This window comes from Symphalangus syndactylus, chromosome 17 (genome assembly GCF_028878055.3).
Source record: "Symphalangus syndactylus isolate Jambi chromosome 17, NHGRI_mSymSyn1-v2.1_pri, whole genome shotgun sequence".
Classification (NCBI taxonomy): domain Eukaryota; kingdom Metazoa; phylum Chordata; class Mammalia; order Primates; family Hylobatidae; genus Symphalangus; species Symphalangus syndactylus.
Genome location: NC_072439.2, coordinates 95,651,187 through 95,672,060, shown reverse-complemented (window position 1 = coordinate 95,672,060; position 20,874 = coordinate 95,651,187).

Genomic DNA, 20,874 nt, shown 5'->3' with positions numbered 1-20,874 from the left:
CACGGTGGTAGTGGTGGTGGTTGTGTATGCACACCTGCAAGTAAAGGATAATTTAATTTTATTTCTCTACCATCTCATGCTCTCCTTCTCCATCACTACTCCCACTACATTTTTGAGGTAAAATCGTGCATACAATGAGATGCAAAGATCTTAAGAGTACGATTGGGTGTATCACATCCCATTAATCCACACAGTAATGAAGAGATACAATATTCCCATCACATCAGAAGTCTGCTGCCTCCATCCAGTCAATACTACCCTCCCCAGGCAATCACTGTTTTGATTTTTATTACTATGGATTCGTTTTGCCTGTTCTTTAATTTCATATACATGGTATCAGATGGTATGAATAGTTTTGTATCTGGCACTTTTCACTCAAAATATTACTTTCTGAGATTCATCCATGATGTTGAGTGTATTAGTAGTTCATTCTCTTTTATTTATAAGTAACATTTCATTGTATGACTATACCACAGGGTATCCATTCTTGTGTTGGACATCTGGGTTATTTCCAGTTTTGGACTATTACGAATAGAGCTTCTATAAACATTCTTGGATAAGACTTTTTGTGGGTATATGTTTTTATTTCTCTTGGGTCATTATCTAGGAGTGAAATTGCTCACTCATAGATTAGGTGTATCTTTAACTTTGTAAGAAACTAAGAAACTGCTAAACAGTTTTTTAAAGTGGTTCTACCACCTTCCACTTCCAACAGCAACATAATGAGTTTCAGTGGTTCTGCCTCCCTACAGACTTGATGTTGAGAGTCTTTTTAAACGTAGCTGTTCTGATGGGTATTTCGTAGTCATCTCATTGTGGTTTTAACTTGCATTTCTCTGATGACTATTGATGTTGAACTCTTTTCTTACATGCTTTTACCATTTCCATATCTTCTTTCATGAAACTCATTGAAGTCTTTTGTCCATTTTTATTAGTTTATGTTATTATTAATTTGCAAATATTCTTTACGTTTTCTGGATAAAATATCTTCTAATACACAGGTATTGCAAATATTTTCTCTTGGCCTATGGCTCTCATTTTCATTTTCCTAAGGGGTCCTTCTGATGAGCGAAAGTTTATTATTTTGATGAAGTTTAAGTTTTCAAATTTTTATTTTATAGTTAGTGTTTTCTGTATCTCATCTTTGGGATACAGAAAATATCTGTAATCTTTGCTCTACCCCAAGGTTGTAAAGACATTCTTCTGTGTTTCCTTTTAGCAGCTCTATAATCTTAAATTTTGTAATTGAACTGATAATTCATCTCAATTAATTTTATATGTAGGTATGAGGCAATTTTGAGGCTTATTTTCCTCCTAACATTTATCCAGTACTTCTAGAACCATTTGATAGGCTTTCCTTTTCCCTCTTAACTGCTCTGATGCCTGCATCATAGATCAGTTGATTGTATCTGTGTGGTTCTATTTCTGAGCTTTCTATTCTATTTTTTTTCTTTTTGGTCGGTCTTCATGCCAATATCACATTACTATGATTTTTGTATATTTTTTAATGTCTTGAAATCAGATAGTGGGGGGCCCTTGAATCTTGCTGTTTTTTTGAAGATTCTTTTGGCCATGCAAGGTCCTTTGCATTGTTATATAAATTTTAGAATCAACTTCTCAATTTCTACAAAAAGCCTGTTAAGATTTTGATTGGTTGTGTTGAGTCTGTGAATTAGTTTAGTAAGAGGGAAATTTAATGCCCTAACAATATTGAACCTTTCAATGAATGAATATGCTATTTCTTTCTATTTATTTGTTTTCCCTTATTTTTCTCAGCAAGATTGTATAATTTTTACTGGAGAGGTCTTGCACATCTTTTGTCTAACTTACTTCTGAATATTTTATGTATTTTGATGCCATTGCAAATGACGTTTTGAGATTTTATTTTCTAATTGCTTGTGGTTAGTATGTAATAATAGAATTGACATATGTATATTTAACCTTGTAGCTTGTTATGTTGCGAAATTCCCTACCTAGTTCTAACAGTCGCTTTACATATCTCTTAGCATTTGATATATGTATATATATTCACATTGTCTGCAAATAAAGAAAATTTTACTTCTGTCCAATCTTTACCCTTTTTATTCCACCTTATTGAACTAGCAAGGGGTGCCAGTACAGTTGCTAAACAGGCAGTTAAATTACTGATGATTTACTTCAATATTGTGGAAGCTGTGTTAAGGTTTCTTTTAGCATGGGTCCATTTCTTATTCTATGGCACAGTCCTTTTCCCTAAGGTGTGGAATTTGCAGTGTGAGATGCTCACCAAAGTGTCTCCCCTCTGCTTGGCTGGCATTCCAAAGTCTCCCAACCCTCAGGACCTCTGGTGTCTCTATTCAGGTTTCATCCCCATTGAATCTTTTCTCTAATGGCCTAGTGGAGTTTTACCCTGTGCACATACAGTCCTGTTCTTAGCCAAGAACCCTGGAGGACTGCCTGATACAAACTTCTGGCAACCTTCTTGCACAGATACTTCTCCTCTGGTACCTTGCCCTGCAGATTCCACCGCTCCCGCACTCCCAAGCTCCAATCTCTGCCTCCTCCACTAAACACGCTCACCGTCCTCTGCTTGTGCGCCCCCTCCTTGCACTGTGATCTGGTAACTGTCCACGGGCGGAAAGCCAGATGGCATGCAGGGCTCACTTCATGTGCTTCCCTTCTTTCGAGGATCACACCTCTGCCGTCCATTATCAATACCTGAAAATAATTGCTTCAGATATTTTGTCCTGTTTAATCATTGCTTGTGGTGGAAGGCACATCCAATACCAGTTTCCTCCATCATGGCCAAAAGTAGATTTTTACCCATAGGTACTTTTGTTAAACCAGCCATCCATACCAAGAACACATCTGTGCCATCTCTTTCATTTCTCATGTGCTTACAGAGGGCAGGAACCATATCTTGAATTTAGAAAAATCACTGGGCAATTCTTATAACACTTGTCTTCCAACTTCCTCAACAAACAAACAAAAACAAACAAACAAATGAACAAACAATCAAACAAACAACAAACCGTATTTTTTAAGAACTCAAGCCAGTCCACTAGTTGTCCTTACTAGACCAGCATTTCCTGTGTTCTGAGGAATGCTAACTCCACAAGAGGATAAATGGCAATCTGGGTGTACAGTTTCCTGATCAGATACTTTTGGAAAATGTTATGTCTGATTTTTTCCTGCAGGAAAATCACATGCACATTAACATATGAAAAAGGCTGATATGTTCTGTTGAAAAATTTCATCCACTTAATGTTGCCCAAACTTAATCCGTGCAACTAAGTCTTAGGAGAATATTCATTAGTATTGGAAAGGTGTGCTGTTTCACATCATAAATTATCTGACTTATTTATTTTCCCCGAAGTTTTGAAAAAATACTATTCAGAGGGCCAAAAGAGAGTTTTGATGTTTGGCAAGTCAGTCAAAATTACAGATGCTGATACAATCTTTAAGCTGATCATTTCTGATTGGTAGGGCCACCAATTGAACAGATGAGTTAAATACCTCAGAATCTATGTGTCTAGTTCCCACATCCCAACTGTGCAAACAAAATGTGATGGGAAAAAGGACTTTTTCTTTTAAAGCTCCGATCAGCATATTTATCTTTTAAAGACCTAGAAATCTGGAAATATAATGCTAGCCCATAAAATCTTACCTTCAAAAGTATTTCACATATACTCTATTTTTAAGATAATAACCCACCTCTATAAATTTTATTAATCATTTATGAACCCCCTAAAATACTTTTGGAAACATTTTCCAGCTCAAACACCTTTTTAAAACACCTTTTTAAATGACATCATGTTTCTTGGCATATATTGTTCTATAATGGAGATCAGGAAAGCTTCCCCCCCACTCCACAAAGCGACTGCTGAAAAGTTTGTCATCATCCTCCCTAAATATGAGCACCTGGAAAATCTGAGTGCTATGAAACCCCAAAACATAGCTCTGAGGCAGACAGCTAGATTTAAAAATCTCTCCCTTGGAGAATCGCCTCAGGAATAGCAGAAGCATAGTCCACAATCCTGGGGAACTTCAGGGGCCCCCGAAGGCTGAGCCACAGTGAGAGGCTTTCAGCTGTACTCTAGAACGTCTCCCAGGAGGAAAGACTCTCAGTGAGTTTCTCTACTGAGCACGCTGTCTGCTTCCCTTCACCTCCCTGCTGCTGTCGGCTAGCTCCACATTCTGACCTACAGGCAGAGGCAAAGTGGATGCACACTTTTTCATTCATCCAATCCATTCAGCTATTCATTAAATTCAAAACTGAATTATTGAGTGCCACTTATGAACCAGGCACTGTACAAGAGGTGCTAGGATACAGTGGCGGACAAAACTCAATCCCAGCCCTCATGGAGTTTATAGTCTAGGGAGCAAGGAGAACAACCTGCCAACCAAGGCACACGGCAAGAAGTGCTACAGAGAGGAACGAGTCACGTTAAGAGGTTGGAGAGTGGCTGGAGAGTTACATAGGATGATCAAGAGGGTTTTCTCTGAGGAAGTGACATTTGTGCAGTAGTATGAATGAGAGGCTGAGTCAAAGAAACATTGAGGGGAACAGCTTTCCCAGCAGAGGGAACAGTAAGTAAAAAAATCCTGAGGCTGGAGTTTTTGGTTGAATCCAATGGCTCCTAAGCACTAACTAGTTGCATTTGACTCACCAAAGAAGCTTAAAAACAAATACTATTCCTGGTATCCACAGTCTCAGAGCCCAATTCAGTAAACTAGGAGTGGGGCCTGAGAACCTAGATTTTTTAAAAGCCTTCCCAGAATATTTTGATGCTTAGCTCAGTTTAGGAAACTCTAATCTCATCCAACGACCTCATATCACAGAGGAAGAAATTTAGGTCCAGAGAGAGGACGTGATTTAGCTTCTGGTCACAGAGTTACATAATCATAGAGCCAGGCCTAGAAACCGTATTCCCACATTCCCAGTCCTCCCTGCTCTCCTATCCCCTCCTCTCCCCTCTTCTCCTCCTGCAACAGAAAAGGCCACTAGAAATGTTTTTCTTCTAATAATATTTGTTGTTGTCATTATTAATATAAATAATAACTACCATTCATTGAAGATTTATCCCAGGCACAGTTCTAAGCACTCTTCATATATTAACTTATTAAATCCTCACAATACCGTTATGAGAGTGGCATGCTTATGATTCTCACTTTGCAGTTGAGGAAGCTGGTGGAGAGGTTGAGCAACTTGCACCAGGTCACACAGCTGGCAAACGATGGAGCCAGGCTACCTTCCTGCAGAGCCGATGATGCTGGACTCCCCTTTGGGGCTGCCTCATGCAGACCAGGGCAAGATCATTACTGCTGTTATTGATTCTCATCAACAGGAGCTTCAGTTTCTCATCCTGTGCACATTGACAGGGACACCGGCCATATCATGATGCAGACAGCTGGGAGTGAACCTCAAGGCCATGGTACAAGTTCAGGCAGTGGATTCTGTCCCTTTGGAGAGCAACTGTGGTCTGAACATTACTTATTTATCTTTTAGAAACTTCGGGTGATCGAAGTTTCCTTTTGGTGATTTTTTGAAGTCAGGCTCTGCTGAGAACGGAGAGGGAGAAGCTGGTGTCCTTGCTGCATGTTTATAGCCAAGCTTGGCACATCTTCTGAGTCATAGCTGCATCCAAGTAACACATCACTAGTATGTCTTCCCTGTGGCCAGGATGACCATGTCGTTGATCTCACTGTGCGAGACCCTGAGAGCAAGGTTGAAAGATAAAACAGGATGATCCCTGTTCTCTAGGAGCTCACGAATAACTGTAGTTCCTGGCAGAAAGTAGCAGTGTTCCATTAGAGTGCTGGAGGTTGGAGGGCCATGGTGGTGAAGAACAGCTTGTGCCTCCTGAGAACAGGAAGAATTTTGTTGGAGCTGGACCTTGATTTGACAGGTAGTGACAAAGGAAGAGATCTGCAGGACGAAGGAACAACCTCAGCAAAACCACAGTGGTGTGACATGGCATGGCAGTTTTGGGGAAGGGAGATTAAAAAAAATAGTATTTTGTTTTGTTTTGTTTTTTGTTTTTTGAGATGGAGCCTCACTGTGCCACCCAGGCTGGAGTAGAGTGGCGCAATCTCAGCTCACTGCAACCTCCGTCTCCTGGGTTCAAGCGATTCTGCCACCTCAGCCTCCCAAGTAGCTGGGATTACAGGCATCTGCCACCATGCCTGGCTAATTTTTGTATTTTTAGTAGAGATGAGGTTTCACCGTGTCTGTCAGGCTGGTCTCCCACTCCTGACCTCAGATGACCCATCCGCCTTGGCCTCCCAAAGTGCTGGGATTACAGGCTTGAGCCACCGCTCCTGGCCATATATAGATGTTATTATGTATACAGCTAGTATATTTCTATAAGCTAAGGGTTTAAGGTGAGACAGAGTCCATATATAGTTTTACTAGCTTTTCAGTATGTGTTATCCTCCAAATGATCATTACCAGCAGTATAGAACACGCTCTATTGGGATCCTTGTCAAATAGAGGAGAGAGTGCATGGTTTACTAATTACTTTATGCTCAAAATACCGTGGTGCTATTTTATTTTTATTATTCTCCATAAAATTTTTAATTGTTTTTTAACATTTTTGTAGAGATATGGTCTTGCTGTGTTGCCCAGGCTTGTCATGAACTCCTGGCCTCAAGCAATCCTCCCACCTCAGCCTCCCAAAGTGCTGGGATTACAGGCATGAGCCACTATGACTGGCCATTTTTAAAAATTATTCTTTATAGGTTAATAACAGATTGTATGATGGGGTTACAGAAGGAGGGCATTTTTAAGGAGGGTGAAAGGCTGAACTAAAGTGACCTCTTCAATCTGTTCCAGCATCATTGATGTGCTATGTGTATACCTATTACAGTAGCAATAGGTCAGAATTTAAGTACTCATGTGTCTGTGCTACATTGCTAAGTCTTCTGTGATGCTCTGGTATCTAGATGAGGTAGTGTTGTGGATCCCTCCCAGGCTTTTAGACAATTATTGTCTATTTCACACCACTGCCTGTAGAAAGTATGAAAGAGAGGCAAAGAGCTTGAAACTTCAGAATCAGCTGTGAAGACAGGATGGGACACCACTAAGACACAGGGGTGTGCTGGAGCTCAGGAGAGTCAATTGTTGAATTTTTAGAATTTTTGTGGGCCAGTTGTTAAATACAGCCATTATTAAAATTAAATTTTATGGATTTATAGTTAAATTATATTCTCAAAAAGGAAACTAAGGCATGCTTGTAGTCCCTGTTAACTCGGTAGAGGCTGAGGCTGGAGGATCATTTGCACCTAGGAGTTCGGGCAATATAGCAAGACCCCATCTCTCAAAGTAGGTGAGTAAATTAATTAATTAATTAACAAATGAAAAGGAAACAAATACTCAAAACTCATTGCTTCCGGATTATTTTACTATATTCTACCATTACACATACTCTTGAGGTTATTAGCAGCTATGGTAGCTGCATGGCAGACGGAGATACTGCAGGATGGTGTCCATCTCTTCTCAGCTGCATTCAGTGATATCATGTTGGTCATGTGACATCAATTGTCACGTGAGTATTTACACTACGGAAATGGGCAAGTGCTAGAAACCTGTGGGTGACTCATTGTTTTGCTGGTATCTTGACTTAAGAACACGATGGAAAAATATTAATAATGCAGATTAAATTTAACAGTATGTTTTGTCTATGCCATTACATGGTGAATAGCACAAAACATTGAGGAAGTATTCTTCTAGTACTCAAAAACTATTACCCAATTCTGCAAAGAAGATGCATATCATTGATGAAAGAGTAAACTTCCTACATATCTTTATTTTTTCACTTCTCTCTTATGTATTCACTTAAATGAAAATATCAACCAACGTTCATGCCAGAGCTCCAGCTGTTTGTCAGCTGCTCCCATAGATTGGCTACATATTCAAAGTTTCAGCAGCAATCAATGAAAGCCTTTTGTGAGTCTCGCTTGGCTGTATAAAATTTACGGTAAATGGTATTATGATGGGTAATTTTGTGTGTCAAAGTGACTGGGTGTAGCGATACCCAGATAGCTGGCAAAACATTTTTTCTGGGTGTGTCTGTGAGGGTGCTTCTGGAAGAGATGAACATGTAAATTCTTAGATGGAGTAAGAAGATTCACCTTCACCAGTGTGGTAGACATCACCCAATCCACTGAGAGCCTTCTTCAAGAAAACAAAAAGAAAGTGGAGGAGCAAATTCTCCTTCTCTTCTTGAGCTGAAACATCACCTTCTCCTGCCCTTAGACATCAGAGCTCCTGGCTTTCAGGACTTCAGATGCCAGGACTTACACTAGCACACTCGCACCCCCCATTTCCACTCCCTACCTCCCAGCCCTGGCTCTCAAGACTGGGAGTTACACCCTGATTCTCAGCCCTTCAGACTCAGACTGAACGACGCCACTGGCTTTCTTGGTTCTGCAGCTTGCAGACAGCATATCGTGGGACTTCTCAGCCTCCGTAACTGAGTGTGAGGCAATTCCTACAGTAAATCCCATCTTATATATCAAAATCTGCCTACTGCTTCTCTGGAGAACCCTAATGCAAGTATTGTGTGTTATTATTTTTAAATTGTGTTGTACACGTTCTTTATATTAGTAAAGTTTACAACAAACTTATGTCTGTCTACGTACCTATCTGTGTTTTTCCTCAGATATCCAATTGTTAAGTCTTTGACACTATACCGGTGCTGAGACATTTCTTCCCTGTAAATTGACAGGAAGGAAAAATAATTCTCTTGAATAACACAAATCAAACAATCTCTGGAGAGCAGAATCGACTTGGTTTGGGTGCAGAGGGTTTCCTGGGAGCTCATGAAAAGCAGGTCACTAACTACACAGTTGAATGAGTCATAGTTTGCTCCTTTCTAAAACACAATGCCCTTTATTCAAGAAGCTCAAGATTTTAGCAATAGCAGCTCCTCCCAGCAGCCTCTCAGGATGAGAGTATTGGATGCTTCACTCCCACCTCTTCTTAGTGACTAGCTCTGGGAGCCAAAAGTCTGGGTTTACCATCTCCTAAATTCTTCCTCCCTCATTTTAACCAGCCACAGCAGCCCTCTTCCTGGTCTTCAGGCATGCCGAGGATGCTCCTGCCTCTGAGCTTTGCATCTGCTGTTCTCTCTGCCTGGAACAGTCTTGTCTGGATACTAACATGACTCGTGCTTTTTATTCAAATGTCACCACCCTGACCACCTGTGTTAGTCAGGGGTCTCTAGAGGGACAGAACTAACAGGATATATATACATAAAGGGGAGTTTATTAGGTATTAAGTTACATGATCACAAGGTCCCACAATAGGCTGTCTGCAAGCTGTGGAGCAAGGAGAGATAGTCGAAGTCCCAAAACTGGAGAACTTGGAGTCCCATGTTCGAGGGCAGGAAGCATGCAGCATGGGAGAAAGATGTAGGCTAGGAGGCCAGGGCAGTCTCTCCTTTTCATGTTTTTCTGCCTGCTTTATTTTTGCTGGAAGCTGATTAGATTTTGCCCACCAGATTAAGGGTGGATCTGCCTTCCCCAGTCCACTGACTCAAAAGTTAATCTCTTTTGGCAATATCCTCACAGACACACCCAGGATCAATACTTTGTGTGCTTCAATCCAATCAAGTTGACACTCAGCATTAACCATCACAAGTCCACCTCTTGTCAACTTGAACCCATACACGTCTCATGAGATCACACATAATCTTCAAATAAAGACAATAATAAGGTCATAATTACACCTAACATAATACAACTACCAGTTGTACAACGATAAATGCATCAATCGTTGGTACAACGATAAATGCATCAATCCCCAACTCAAATACTATTTCATAAAGTTAACAATACTTAAATGCTGATATGAAGTCAATAAATCTTATGTTACATGATAAAGGAAAAGGAAATAAAATAAAGATATTTTCTTAGTACAAGCATATACCTGCACAAACATATTTTTAGCAAAAGAAGGGAGGAGGAAATACTCATGACAATTACAGTCCCCGTTTCTGCAGCTGGTCACTTGGTCATAGCTGGTATCGATGACTACCTTCTTCTACTACCCATTCTGTATTCCCTTTGCCTTCAGCAAGCACTTCAGCAGGTTGTGGTTTTTTCCCTGGTGGAGTGACCCAAACCTTCATTCCTGAGAGGTCTGGGCCATGTGTAGTCCTGTCTGGATTGGGCTGTTGTAGTTTCCCATTGACCTTAATCACAGAGGATGGTAATACCAAGAGATGCCCTAATGGATCTCCTGGATTCCATGCATACTCTTCCTTACCTCCGTTATGGAGTAGTAGGCTGATTTCATCTTGATAGTCTGGGTCAATCATCTCAGCCAACACTGTAATTCCCTTAGCCTGTTGACCTAAAGGTAGGAGGAGCCCAAAGTGTCCAGGTGGCAATCTTAACTTCCAGTTTAATGAAATCGTTTTTGTATCTCCTGGTGGCAGCTTTCCTCCCTCTGGAACTAAGACCTCTAGGCCAGCAAAATGTAATGTCGTGGGAACAGGAAGCAGAAATTTTGCTAGTGGATCACTAGGGGTGATGGTGAGTGGTGCCACTTCTACTTCCACACCTTGATTCCTGGACCCGTGAATCCTGGCCATGGAAGAAACAGTACCATATATATGTATATTGGACACTGATTCAGAGCATACAAGGCCTTCTGGAGAACTCTGCCTCAGCCCCGGAAAGTATTGTCATCTAGTTGGCATTGTAATTGCGACTTCAAAAGGCCATTCCACCATTCCATCAATCCAGTTGCTTCAGGATGATGGGGAACATGGTAAGACCAGTGAATTCTATGAGCATGAGCCACTGCCACACTTCTTTAGTCATAAAGTGAGTGCCTTGGTCAGAGACAATGCTGTGTGGAATACCGTGACAGTGGCTGAGGCATTCATGAGTCCACAGATGGTAGTCTTGGCAGAGGCATTGCATGCAGGATAGGCAAACCCATATCCACAGTAAGTGTCTATTCCAGTGAGGACAAACCTCTGCCCTTTCCAGGATGGAAGAAGTCAAATATAATCAACCTGCCACCAGGCAGCTGGCTGAGCACCCCCAGGAATAGTGCCATATCGAGGGCTCACTGTTGGTCTCTACTGCTCGCAAATTGGGCACTCAGCAGTGGCCGTAGCCAGGTCAGCTTTGGTGACTGGAAGTCCATGTTGCTGACCCCGTGTGTAACCTCCATCCCTGCCACCATGGCCACTTTGTTCATGGGCCCATTGGGTGATCACAAGGGTGGCTGGGGAAAGAGGCTGAGTGGTGTCCACAGAACAGGTCATCCTATCCACTTGACTTTTAAAATCCTCATCTGCTGAGGTCACCCACTGGTGAGCACTCACATGGGATGCAAATATCTTCACGGTTTTGACTACTCAGAGAGGTCCATCCACATACCTCTTCCCCAAATTTCTTTGTCACCAATTTTCCAATCATGCTTCTTCCAAGTCCCTGACCATCCAGTCAAACCATTGGCTACAGCCCATTAATCAGTATATAACCTCACATCTGGCCACTTCTCCTGCCATGCAAAGTGCACAACCAGGTGCACTGCTCGAAGTTCTGCCCACTGGGAAGATCTCCCTTCACCACTATCCTTCAGGGATGTCCTAGAAAGGGGCTGTAGTGCTGCAGCTGTCCACTTTCGGGTGGTGCCTGCATATCGTGCAGAACCATCTGTGAACCACGCCCTAGTCTTCTCTTCCTCTGTCCACTGATCATAGGGAACTCCCCATGAGGCCCTCAGTGCAGGCTGGGGAAGAGAAGGCAGGGTGGCAAGAGTGGAGACGGTGGGCCTTTGAGCCACTTCCTCATGTAACTTACTTGTGCCTTCAGGACCTGCTCGAGCCCGAACACATATATACCACTTCCATTTGATGATAGAAAGCTGCTGTGCATGGCTCACTTTATGGCTAGATGGGTCAGAAAGCACCCAGTTCATGATGGGCAGTTCAGGTCACATGGTGACTTGATGACCCACAGTCAAATGTTCAGTTTCCACCAAAGCCCAGTAACAGGCCAAGAGCTGTCTCTCAAATGGAGAGTAGTTATCTGTAGAAGATGGCCTTGCTCCAAAATCCTAGAGGCCTCCACTGGGATTCACCTATGGGGGCCTACCAAAGGCTCCAAACAGCATCCCTATCTGCCACTGACACCTCAAGTACCATTGAACCTGCTGGGTCATATGGCCCAAGTGGCAGAGCAGCTTGCACAGCAGCCTGGACCTGCTGCAGAGCCTTCTCCTATTCTGGACCCTACTTAAAACTGGTGGCCTTCGGATCACTCAATAAATTGGCTGGAGTAACACACCCAAATGAGGAATGTGTTGCCTCCAGAATCCACATGGGCACAATAGGCATTGTGCCTCTTTCTTGGTTGTAGGAGGGGCCAAATGCAGCAACTTATCCTTCGCCTTAGAAGGAATATCTCAACAGGCTCCACACCACTGGACCCCTAGAAATTTTACCAAAGTCGAAGTTCCCTGAATTTTAATTGGATTTATTTCCCATCCTCTGGCATCCAAATGTCTTACCAATAACTCCGGTGTGTTTGCTATTCTTTCTCACTGGATCCGATCAGCATAATTTCATCAGTGTAATGGACCAGTGTGATATCTTGTGGAAGCGCAAAGCAATCAAGTTTTCTCTGAATAAGATTATGACACAAAGCTTGAGAATTGATATACCCCTAAGGTAGGACAGCAAAGGTATATTGCTGGCCTTGCCAGCTGAAGGCAAATTGCTTCTGGTGGGCCTTACGGACAGGAATGGAGAAAAAGGCATTTGCCAAGTCAATGGCTGCATAGCAGGTACAAGGAGATGTGTTAATTTGCTCAAGCAATGAAACCACATATGGTGCAGTAGCTGCAACTGGAGTCGCCACTTGGTTAAGCTTACAATAATCCACTGTCATTCTCCAAGATCCATCTGTCTTCTGCACAAGCCAAATGGGAGAGTTGAACAGGGATGTGGTGGGAATCACCACCCCTGCGTCTTCTTTCAAATCCTTGATGGTGGCAGTAATCTCCACAATCCCTCCAGGGATGTGATATTGTTTTTGATTTACATTTTTCTAGGTAGAGGTAGCTGTAATGGCTTCCATTTGGCATTTCCCACCATAATAGCCCTCACCCTACCAGTCAGGGAGCCAATGCAGGGATTCTGCCAGCTGCTAAGTATGTCTATGCAAATTATACATTCTGGCACTGGGGAAACCATCACAGGATGAGTCTGGGGACCCACTGGACCCAACGTAAGTCAGACCTGAGCTAAAACTCCATTAATTACCTGACCTCCATACACCGCTACTTTAACTGGAGGATCACAATGATGTTTTGAGTCTCCTGGAATCAGCACTGGCTCAGAACCAGTGTCCAGTAGTCCCTGAAATGTCTGATCATTTCCCTTTCCCCAGTGCATAGTTACCCTGGTAAAAGACCAGAGGTCTCCTTGGGGAAGGATGGGAGAAAGATTCACTGCATAAATTGTTGATAATGTAGTGGGGTCCTTCCTCAAGGAGACCCGGCCTCCCCTTCATTCACGGGGTTCTGGGTCTGTAAACTGGCACAAGTCTGGAAACTGATTGAAGGGCTGTCATTCTCTGCTTTTATAATTCAAATTAGTCTTTTGTCTATTCAACCTAGAAGTTTTCTGCTTGTATAAAGTAAGTAGGAATGCAGTAAGCTTCCTATCCATTTCACTTATAGGAACACTGGGATTAATTAGCCAATGCCAGAGCTCTAAGTGGGTTAGACTATTCTGATTGCCATTTGCCTCTGCTGTCCATTACGATAGCTACGCCTACCTTACCTTTGGTGGTTGAGTGCTGCCACTTGGCCCCTGCCACCTTGGGATCCAATTATTCCCACTGTATTTAAATTTTGTAGTTGAGTAACTGTGGTTCTCACCATCAGATCTGACATACAGAGAAGAGCAATTACAGTGCTCTTCAAAGATGCAGGTGCTGCCCTCACAAATCTATGTCACAAGGCATTGGTCAAGGGTATATCTTCTGTACCTTCCCAGCTGGGATGAGTAGGTCTAAAGTGACTAATCTACTCCACCATCCCAATCTCCCTAAGCCTTTTGATCCCTTCCTCTACATTAAACCAAGGGAGATCAGGCATTTCCAGCTCACTCACAGTGGGCCATCTTTTAATCCACATTCCATCTATTCAAGCAAATAAACTATTAGAATCTTTTTTAACTCCCCGAGCTGCAACATTAAATTCAGAGTCCCTACTTAGTGGGCCCAAATCAATAAATTCAGCCTGATCCAACTCTATGTTCCTTCCACCATTATCCCACACTCTTAATATCCATTCCCATGCCTGTTCTCCGTATTTCTGCCTATATAAATTAGAGAACTCAAACAGTTCTTTTCGAGTGTAGCACACCTCCTCATGGGTCACATTCTCAACCTCACCTCCTCACCTCTAGAGGCCCACTGGGACTTTAGTCTAGTTATAGGTCTAGAAGAAAACAGAGGTGTTGGGGGTGGCTCCTGAGGAGAATCAACATTATGTTGCCTGGAAACTGCCTCAGGGAGGCCATCACTGTTGCCTCAGGCAGCACAGGGTTTATTTCCTCAGATAAAGATGGAAAGGCTGATGGCAGGCAGCATGGGTCGGGAAGGGGAGGTTGCCACTACTGGAGATGGGGAAGTTGTTTCTTCTGGCAGAAAAGATTCATCAGAGTTTACAAACTCAGTGTCCCCAGCTTCATCAGGGTCCTCCCACACATCCCCATTCCAAGTTTCAGGGTCCCATTATTGTCCAATCAATGCCTTCACTCTAACAGTAAACACCTGGTGAGGCTGTGCATGCACGTTTCATTGCAGCTCAGCCCCTCGCGTGATAAGAGCTTGTGTTTTCCACAGTTTCAGCTCTTTCTCTACAGGAGATAAGACTCTCATTCAGGGCAATCTTAGCAGATTTGAGGCTCCATTTCTGCCTCTAAAGCCAGGAGATATAATCCCTGAGTTCATCATTTTCTTTCATAATTTTGTCCACCAAACTTAGGAGCAACCAACCAGCTTCATTATGTTCCTTGGTTCGCCGCATATGATTAGTACATATTTATTTATTATCTAACTTGTCTACTAATATGTAAGTTCTGAAGGGCACAGATTTCTGTGTCCTTTTTCCACCTCATACAGCATTTGGCACAGAGTACATGCTCAGTAGATTTTGTTGAAACACTAAGCGAATGAGCTTGGCTCACAGTTTTCTTTTTTTGTCTCAGAGAGTCTGTGTCATCCTTCATTTTTACTCCATAGCCATGGACCAGAATCAAAATGAATTGTGTGTGGCTGGCCTAGTACAAATGACTTCCTACCTAAGAGGAAGAAGTGCACTACCATGCTGGTTTGTTGACGCCATCACTCCAGAGATGGTGCCCTGCTTTGGAGGTGGCTTATCCCAGGTAAAATCCTGCTGGGCTTGAGGCTTTGGGGCTGGCGTATCATCAGTTGTGCCCTTTTGCCGTTGGGTGTCTGTTAACGAATGAGTCTTATCTGCCATCTATAACTGCCTGTCCTTGTTTAACTTTCTGGAAGACGATGTCTCATGGCCTTGTTTTTGAATTCTGCCTCTTTGATTTAAAGGGGGTGAAGGGGCAAGAACAACAAAGCCTGTTTAGAATTTAGTCTTCTCAATTGTTTGACCCAGTAAATAGATAAATAAAAAAAGGGGAGGAGGAGAAAAGAAAAAAAAAAAAAAAGGAGACTAGGCTAACCTCTACAGTTGTAAGTCCCCTGTGGGTTCAGCTGACATGAGCCCAATTTCAGTGGGGGCCTGTGCACCTGTGAGGAGTTAATGAGAAAAATTCAGAAGTGGCTTCTCCCACAAGGGCTCCGATTAGGACCCCACAGAGGCAGTGCCATCCCCATCTCCTGGCAAATTCTAAAGATGGGATTTATCTCAGCAGTTGTATTTGAAGACACTCCACTGCTTTCTTAGGATTAGGAGGCATTCTAGGTGGCCTTCCTGCTTAGCTTCCTTTGGGCTTTTAGATTTTGAAACTGTTCCTGAATGTAACACCACAAAAACATGAATAAAAATATTGGCAAAGCAGGGGTGTATTTCCAGTGGGCCCCATTCAGGAGGAAGTCAGCATGAATCTACTGGAGAATTGGAGGATGTTATTTATCATGAAGTTCAATCCCTTACTTCTCAGATGGGAAGACTGGGATCCATCGAGGGCCTCTGAAGGCACACTCAGCTCAGATCACCTAGGAAAATATGGCGTTGGGCAGGATGATACCACTTGTCTAAGTGGCAGTGTGGCATGCTTATGTTGTTGTGCGATTCTGAGTGGGCTCTGCATCCTGATTCTGGCTCTGCTTCTTACTGATTGTGTGAGTTTGGACAAACCTACCAAGGCTTCCTGTCCTCCCTGTTTCCTTATTTGTAAGATGGAAACAAGGGTTGCATCTGCTGGTCAGGGCTGCCGTTAAGGTTTAAATGCGTCAATACACACAGTGTACTTAGAGAACATTCTGGACAGAGGCAGCCTTAAGCAAGCATTAGATTTTATGATTATCAGGGTCTGCTTTTCCAGTCCCTTTCCATAGCCCCACTCCTAAGAACTGTCCTGTGAGGTCAGGATCAGACTCAGCCTGCAGAGGTGGGTGAATGGCTGATGTGATACCAATCACTTTAGTGCCACAGGGTCACCTGGAGCTACATGCCCGGTGCTCTGGTAGGCACTACCTGGGCCAATATATATGTGCCAATATCAGAAAGAAGCCTGCTCCTAAAGAGCCATTGGAAAGAGCTCCAGGTTAGGAGTTAAAGAACATGACTTCTAGAGGTGGGTCTCTCTCATGCCAGCCACATAACCTTGGTAAGTTGCTTCACCTTCACCAGTCTGAGTCCTTCTCTGTCAGATGGAGAGGATGAGCTCTACTCTGTCTTCCTCGGGATTCCAGCAAGAATCAAGTGACTTATATACATGCACAGGGTATTTGATTTCAGTGAACTGCTTCGGTTAAGGTGATGTAATAGTGGGAATGAAGTGGTGATTCACCCGAAGGACCCTCGATCGCACTCACCCCAATGTGGACTGGATGTTCACAGTGCGGAGAGCAGGCAATAGAAGGATCCTGGGGAGACCTGCTGGATACCCGAATGGTGTAGCCAGAAGTCAGGAGAACCTGGATTTGAATCCCAGCTCTGCCACCTTCTTCAGTGTGATCTTGCATAGGTTACTTAACATGATTGATAAAATCAGAATCCTGGTAACCTCATAGGATGGTTGTAAGGAGTAGATGAAATCATACACATGACGTGCTCAGAACTGGGCCTGGTATATAGTGTTCCCTGTAAGGATTGGCTGCGCTTGGTTAGATAAGCCAGTTCCAGGATCAGCCCTTGTCGAGCTGAGCTCCTGGAAGGATCCTGTTCACAGAGTCTGTCGTACAGGCAACTGGTATGTAGAGGAGCATTCCAATTCATCCATTTGGAGGGTGTAATTGGCCTTTCTTGGGGAGACATACAAACTCATGTCCAGCCCATCATTTCCTTGTAGTCAAGCTCTCCAAGGAAGCCAACTGGAAGCAGCTTCTTGCCTGGAAAGCAGAGTCTCAGGGCAAGAAGGGGTAGCGAGGAGTATGCTTGTATCAAGGGCATGATGTCCTAATGCCCCGATGGATCCGTCTCCATGTGGCACCTGCACCAGGGGCTGGACAGAGCTGTTTCTGCAGGCAGAGTCCTTCTCCTGCCCTACAAACAATGTCATATTTCAGTGCTCTGCCTTCCCTTTTCTATGTTGCTTCCTGCCGAGTTACCTCCCTTATGTCTTTACATAAGCTCAGGTTCTTGATCTCACTTGCTTCTGGCCTATGACATCTTCTGGTTTTTGGGGCAGCCCCTATCTACCTGATGTCACCCCTTGTACATTGATGCTGCTGGTTTACTGTGTGCAGCATGCACATTGTTTGCTCACCTCCCTACAGAGCCTCTAACTTCGTGAGGCATGTCATGGTCTTACTACTTCCTAATCCACACAACAGTTTAGTAGCTATAGGGAAAGGGCTGTGTTTGTCAAAGCTCTTATTTAGAAACTGGCCTCTCACCTCTGCTGTTTATGAAGGGGACGTGGAGCACCATGTGAGAGGTAATTACTTCTTTCGCAAGGCAAGGATCTGTATCTGTTTCATTCACTGATGTATCCCACGTGCCAGGACAGTACCTACCACAGAGCAGGCACTCAATTATATCTGTCAAATGAATAAAAGTCACTTCTCAGGATACCATCCTGCTTATCTCAGAATCAGGTCTTTCGTTGTTTGTAGGATGCAGAACGCCTTGGTCTCCTACTGGATAAAGTATTTTTGCCTGCAGTAGTGCATGCCCTCCACACTCTGGAATAGCTCTTTTGGGCTTGGATTTCATTCTTATTCCTTTTCCTACACAGTCCACTGATGTCATAGACCCTGGCTAAAAGCAGAGTTCCGATCCATTCATTTGTTTCCAAGCTTCAAATCTTTAGGTGACTTTCCATTGCTCTTGAAATAAAGTACGCATTTCTCACTTGGGTAGTCAAGGCCTAGGATGTGCACCTGATCTTGTCTTTCAAACTCAATCTCCATGTGTTCCCCCCAAATACTCTTGGTTTCATTTCAGTTGCATTGCTCAATATTTTCCAGACATCTCTCTGAAACCTTCCTGTCTTTGTCCTCTTCTTCATATTGTGTCCTCTAGAATAATCTTCCCAACAAAATGATGTTTAGGAGAGGTCTTGAGCACTGTAAATGATGTCTCTGCCTGCTGGGACTTCCAGTCTTTTTTTTTTTTTTTTTTTTTTTTTTGAGACAGAGTTTCACTCTTGTTGCCCAGGCTGGAGTGCAATGGCACGATTTTGGCTCACTGCAACCTCCAGCTTCTGAGTTCAAGCAATTCTCCTGCCTCAGCCTCCCGAGTAGCTGGGATTACAGGCAACCCGCCACCACGACCAGCTAATTTTTTGTATTTTCAGTAGAGACAGGGTTTCACCATGTTGGCCAGGCTGTGAACTCCTGACCTCAGGTGATCTGCCTGCCTCAGCCTCCCAAAGTGCTAGGATTACAGGCGTGAGGCACCGTGCCTGGCCGACTACAGCTTTTAAGACCTAGTCTGAACTTGCAAGACCCATCGCGAACATCATTTTGTTCACAGAATTTCTTTTCTTTTTTCTTTTTTTTTTTTTTTGAGACAGAGTCTCACTCTGTCACCCAGGCTGGAGTGCAGTGGTGCCATCTCGGCTCACTGCAATCTCCGCCTCCCGGGTTACAGAATTTCTAACTAGCTCTCTATCTCTTCTTACCCTCTAGTATGTGCATTTGTACCTTGCTTTGTTTTCCTCAACTTTATGCTTCTTTCTGTAATTTCCTCATTCATTCCTACCTCTGTATGCTTAAAAGTTCTTTGTGGATAGGAGTTGGTCCGAATTATGTTTCCTTTCCCATCCCATGCACACGTTACTCTCTCAGGAAATAGTGCAATTGAGCAACTATTGCATCAAGTTAGCCATTCGCTAAACATAGGTACTACCTCTGCACTTTACAATTCTTGCTTCTAATTTATTTCTAGGTTGCATGGACCTTACAAAAAGGAGTAGCCTTTCGAAAAGATTGGTTTGAAGAAAACAATTTTAAGCATCATTTGAAAAGGCTGCCAGACCAAAAAGCCAGCACAACTCAAGTAATTTTAAACATGCAATGATTCTCACTCTCAATACTCAGAGTGGAAACTCAAAGTGTGGCTGTTTGCAAGTTAATGTCACTCTGGCCTTTCCTTATACATTGATCATTCAAATAGAAGTCACATGCGGTTTTGTCTCAGCTCTAAGAAGGCCAAACATGAATTTCTCAAGCCTCTCCAAACAATCTCTCAGAGAAAAAGATAGAGGTTGGATCATTTGTTCCTACAGTTTGATTAGCTAACACACATTTTATAGTACTTGAAGGGTTGTTGAAAAGGAGTCCCTGTCTTATCGCTAGAAGTTGAATTCTTGAACCTGTAAAATAAACTAGTTTGCATGTCTTTATATTCCTTCCATGCCTTCAGATATACCTATTTCCAGACAGGTTTTCAGAATGCATTTGGGAAGCCTGTGATTAAAGGATATTTTCTGGTATGGTATGAAGGCTGAGTCTTTTGACAATAACTTGGAGAAAAAGAATAAAATCTATTTTACATCAGCTGAATGTCTCTAATTGGGTCTTGAAGACCAAACAATTCCCTTCAATGCAGCTGGGGCTTTGGGTAGCCCCAAACCAATTAACTCAAATTATATAATTTTCTTCCCATTCCTACCCCCAAAGCTTGACTTGCTTATTTAGTAAAGAGGAGGATTAGCGCAAGCACTAAGGAGCCATTCTCTGGCTGCCTGGCACAATATGTGAACTTACTTCTGGGCCAGCCAGAAGCATCCTGGCTGGGAAGAAAGGAAAAGGGGAAGCTGAAGTCAAGCCGTCTCCTTGGTGTGACTCTCCTCTTTCCTGGGATACAATGGAACTCAGCAGAAATATGTTACTGGATTACCAGGCAGCAGAAAGCATGCTGGCCTTTAAATGGAAACAAGCAATCTTTAGCCCTCCTAAACCTCTGAAAATGTGCAGGAGCTAATTAAGGCAACAAAATCATGAGGTGATCAGAGAAGACCAGAGAAATTTGAATGGTTAGGGAGGAATCTGAACAGGTGTGTATGTGTGGTGTGTCTAAAGGAGCAAAAAGCTTTACTATGAATAGATTTCATCTTTCTTCAGTTTCCAGATGATTTGTTAAGCCTGGGGTGAGCGTTGAACAAATAACAAAATTATGTAACAATTCCAAATGTATATTTTCCAAATTAAAAAAACCAATAATTTTAAAAGGCAGAATAACACCCTGCATTGCAACTATACCAAAAATAT